Genomic DNA, 5,000 nt, shown 5'->3' with positions numbered 1-5,000 from the left:
GCGGCGGCAGCAGACCCCCCCTCCCTACCACCCCGGCGGGGCATCCGCCCAAAGCCCACCCCAAGCGTTCCAAAGTACCGAGGAGCGTTGCAAACGGGAACGGCCCGGACACGCGACCCGGTCGCACGGGATGCGCGTCCCGGTCGCACGGGTCGCGCGTCCCGGGAGGGCCGACGGACGAAGCCGAAGTGGCGCACGGCCGCCGCGCACGGACGGCCGGCGGCGGCGCCCGTGCGCCGGAAAGTCGTCGGGCGCGCGACGGCTCCGTCGGGGACGAACGGTGCCGGGCACGACCGCCGCGAGGCAACGGACTTGTGTGGAGGGGGGCGGAAGGCCCGCCGCGGCGGCGCCAGCCCCCCCTCCCTACCACCCCGACGGGGCATCCGCCCAAAGCCCACCCCAAGCGTTCCAAAGTACCGAGGAGCGTTGCAAACGGGAACCGCCCGGACACGCGTCCCGGTCGCACGGGATGCGCGTCCCGGTCGCACGGGTCGCGCGTCCCGAGAGGGCCGACGGAGGAAGCCGGCGCACGGCCGCCGCGCGGACGGCCGGCGGGGGCGCCCATGCGCCGGGGCCTCGGCGGGCGCGGGCCGGCTCCCTCGGGGACGAACGGTGCCAGGCCCGCCCGCCGCGAGGCGACGGACTTGTGCGGAGTGGAGCGGAAGTCCCGCCGCGGCAGCAGCAGCCCCCCCTCCCTACCACCCCGGCGGGGCATCCGCCCAAGGCCCACCCCAAGCGTTCCAAAGTACCGAGGAGCGTTGCAAACGGGAACGGCCCGGACACGCGTCCCGGTCTCACGGGATGCGCGTCCCGGTCGCACGGGTCGCGCATCCCGGGAGGGCCGACGGAGGAAGCCGGCGCACGGCCGCCGCGCGGACGGCCGGCGGCGGCGCCCATGCGCCGGGGCCTCGGCGGGCGCGTGCCGGCTCCCTCGGGGACGAACGGTGCCGGGCGCGCCCGCCGCGAGGCGACGGACTTGTGCGGAGTGGAGCGGAAGTCCCGCCGCGGCAGCAGCAGCCCCCCCTCCCTACCACCCCGGCGGGGCATCCGCCCAAGGCCCACCCCAAGCGTTCCAAAGTACCGAGGAGCGTTGCAAACGGGAACGGCCCGGACACGCGTCCCGGTCTCACGGGATGCGCGTCCCGGTCGCACGGGTCGCGCATCCCGGGAGGGCCGACGGAGGAAGCCGGCGCACGGCCGCCGCGCGGACGGCCGGCGGCGGCGCCCATGCGCCGGGGCCTCGGCGGGCGCGTGCCGGCTCCCTCGGGGACGAACGGTGCCGGGCGCGCCCGCCGCGAGGCGACGGACTTGTGCGGAGTGGAGCGGAAGTCCCGCCGCGGCAGCAGCCGCCCCCCCTCCCTACCACCCCGGCGGGGCATCCGCCCAAAGCCCACCCCAAGCGTTCCAAAGTACCGAGGAGCGTTGCAAACGGGAACGGCCCGGACACGCGTCCCGGTCGCACGGGATGCGCGTCCCGGTCGCACGGGTCGCGCGTCCCGGGAGGACAGACCGAGCAAGCCGAGGTGCCGCTCACGGCCGCCGCGAGGGACGTACGGCGCCGGCGCCCGCGCCCCGTGGCACGGCCTAGAGCGTGCCCCCCTGCCACCCCATCGGGGCATCGGCGCAAAGCCCACCGCGGGGTAGATAACCGAAGGCAACGAGGGACGGTGGATGCACATATCCGAGCAGTGGCGATAGGGCCGGAGGGAGCACCGACAGGGCCGTGAGATTTTAAAGTACCGAGGGAATTTGCAAACCGGGCCCGCCCCTCCCCCCGTCCATCGCACGCCGATCGGGGGTCCGGCGCCCCGCGGGGGGCTGCCGGCATGCGCTCCCGGTGCAGGCATCGACGAGCCGCCCGCGACCTCCACTCGGGTCCGAGCCCCCAAGCGCGGATGCCGAAACGCGCCGGCCGCGGCAGCCCCACCCCTGCCACCCCATCGGGGCATCGGCGCAAGGCCCACCCTGGGGTAGATAACCGAAGGCAACGAGGGACGGTGGATGCACATATCCGAGCAATAGCGATAGGGCCGGAGCGAAGACCGAGGGGGTCGGGGGGTTTTAATGTTCCGAGGGAAGTTGGAAACGGGGCCCGCCCGGACGCCCGTCCCTCGCACGCCGATCGGGGGTCCCGCACCCCGCGGGGGGCTGCCGGCATGCGCCCCTAGTACAAGCATCGACGAGTCGCCCGCGACCTCCACTCGGATCCGGCGGCGCACGCGCGGATGGCGAAACGCGGCGGCCGCGGCTGCAGCCCCCCTACCACCCCGTTGGCGCGTCGGCGCAAAGCCCACCCCGGGGAGGATAACCGAAGGCGACGAGGGACGATGCATGCACATATCCGAGCAAATACCGAGAGGGTCGGGGGGAAGACCGAGAGGCAAGGGGTGTTTAGAGTACCGAGGGAAGTTGCGAAAGGGGCCCGCCCGGACGCTCGCCGCTCGCAGGCGATCCGGCGGGGCGCACGGAGGGCGCCGCCCATCGCCGGAGCTTGCTCGGTCATCTCTGCCGCACGGACACGTAAGCGCCGCCGCGCAAGGTTCGGCCGGCGGGGCGGACGGTTCGCCGCCGCAGGCCTTTCCCGCAGCCGGAACGTGGGCCCGGCGTTGCGCGCCGGCGGGCCGCGCAATCCGCCGGGGCGCACGGCGGGCGCCGCCCGTCGCCGGGGCTTCGCTCGGTCATCTCGGCCGCACGGACACGTGCGCGCAGCCGCGGAAGGTTCGGCCGGCGGGGCGGACGGTTCGCCGACGCAGGCCTCTCCCGCGGCCGGAACGCGGGACCGGCGTTGCGCGCCGGCGGAAGGCGCGATCCGGCAGGGCGCACGGCGGGCGCCGCCCGGGCTTCGCTCGGTCATCTCGGCCGCACGGACACGTGCGCGCCGCCCATCGCCGGGGCTTCGCTCGGTCATCTCGGCCGCGCCGCCACGTGCGCGCCGCCGCGGAAGGCTTGGCCGGCCGGGCGGACGGTTCGCCGCCGCAGGCCTTTCCCGCAGCATGCGCCCCTTCGCCCGAACGACCGCGGGACTCCGGTACGGCCTAGCCGTCGGCCGCCCGGCTGCAAGCCGTCGGGGCCGCTCGATCCCCGTCGCGTGCCGGCCGCCGCTCGGGCCAGCCGGCCGGCTGCCGCACGTAACCTCTGACCTCATCAGCGGTCGATCCGCACCGCGCTGGTCTTCGGTGCGGACCCGTCGGGGCCGTGCCGCGCCGGCCGTCGCATCCGGTTCCGCAGGCGCCGCCCGGTTGCCTCCCGCCCTCGTGCGCTCGCGCCGGCCGGGCGACGCGGTGCCCGCAGGACTCGGGCATGGTTGAGCCGTCGGCCGCCCGGCGGCATGCCGCCGCCGCTCCGCGCCGCGTGCCGGCTGCGCTCCTCCCCGCGCCCGTCCGCGGGCGGGCCCGCCGCCGCTCGCGCCGGCCGGGCGACGCGGTGCCCGCGGGACTCGGGCATGGTTGAGCCGTCGGCCGCCCGGCGGCATGCCGCCGCCGCTCCGCGCCGCGTGCCGGCTGCGCTCCTCCCCGCGCCCGTCCGCGGGCGGGCCCGCCGCCGCTCGTGCCGGCCGGGCGACGCGGTGCCCGCGGGACTCGGGCACGGTTGAGCCGACGGCCGCCCGGCGGCATGCCGCCGCCGCTCCGCGCCGCGTGCCGGCTGCGCTCCTCCCCGCGCCCGTCCGTGGGCGGGCCCGCCGCCGCTCGGCCTAGCCCCCCGGCTGCCGCACGTAACCTGCGACCTCGTCGGCGCTGGATGCGCGTCGTGACAGTTTTCGGTGGGGCGCCGCGGAGGCGCCGGGGGCCCATGCGACGGGCCAGGGGGCGAACGGAGGGCTCGGTCAGCCCTAACAGGGGACCGGCGACAAAGGAGCGGTCGCGCAAAGCTTCGTAAGGGACCCAGACGACGGGCCTACCGATCCGAAGCACCGCGCACGGACGCGCAGCGGGCCCACGACGGGCCGACACGGAAGGCCCGCCGCCAAGGCCGCAAAACCGACAAAGGAACCCACGGGGACGCACCAGAGCGGGCAAAGCTTTCACCGAACGGGACGGGACCGAGCCCCCGCAACAGGCGAGGGCGACGGATCCGACCAAGTAAGGCCGATCCCGCTCCACGCACGCGCGGCCGCAGGAACTTCGTGAGGGACGGGACGACCGGCCGACCGAACCGAAGCGCCGCGCACGGCCGCCGCGAGGGCCGGCCGGAGGCATAGACCGAGCGCCGCGCCAGCGGAAGGAGCGTGCCGGCTCCGTCGGGGACCACCTGCGCACGGTCCGTCCGAGCGAGCCGACGGACCGGCGCGGAAGGCCCGGCGCCGAGCCCGCAAAACCGACAAAGGAACCCACAGGGACGCACCAAAGCGGCCCAAGATTTCACCGAGACGGGACCGAGCCCACGCAACATGCGATGGCGACGGATCGGACCAAGTAAGGCCGATCCAACTCCGCGCGCGCGCGGCCGCGAGCACTTCGTGAGGGACAGGAAGACCGGCCGACCGAACCGAAGCGCCGCGCACGGCCGCCACAAGGGCCGGCTGGAGGCGTAGACCGAGAGCCGCACCAGCGGAAGGAGCGTGCCGGCTCCGTCGTGGGCCAACTCCGCGGGGCCCATCCGAGCGAGCCGACGGGCCGGCGCGGAAGGCCCGGCCGAACCCGCAAAACCGACAAAGGAACCCACAGGGACGCACCAGAGCGGACAAAGATTTCACCGAACAGGACGGGACCGAGCCCACGGAACATGCGAGGGCGAAGGATCGGACCAAGTAAGGCCGATCCAACTCCGCGCGCGCGCGGCCGCGAACACTTCATGAGGGACGGGAAGACCGGCCGACCGATCCGAAGCACCGCGCACGGCCGCCGCAAGGGCCGACCGAAGGAATAGACCGAGCGCCGCACCAGCGGAAGGAGCGTGCCGGCTCCGTCGTGGGCCAACTCCGCGGGGCCCATCCGAGCGAGCCGACGGGCCGGCACGGAAGGCCCGGCCGAACCCGCAAAACCGACAAAGGAACCCACAGG

The sequence above is a fragment of the Phoenix dactylifera genome, chromosome 10 (assembly GCF_051530095.1).
Source record: "Phoenix dactylifera cultivar Ajwa chromosome 10, Ajwa_hap1_PhDact_Kaust_v1.1, whole genome shotgun sequence".
Lineage (NCBI taxonomy): Eukaryota > Viridiplantae > Streptophyta > Magnoliopsida > Arecales > Arecaceae > Phoenix > Phoenix dactylifera.
This window is presented reverse-complemented; position numbering follows the sequence as displayed.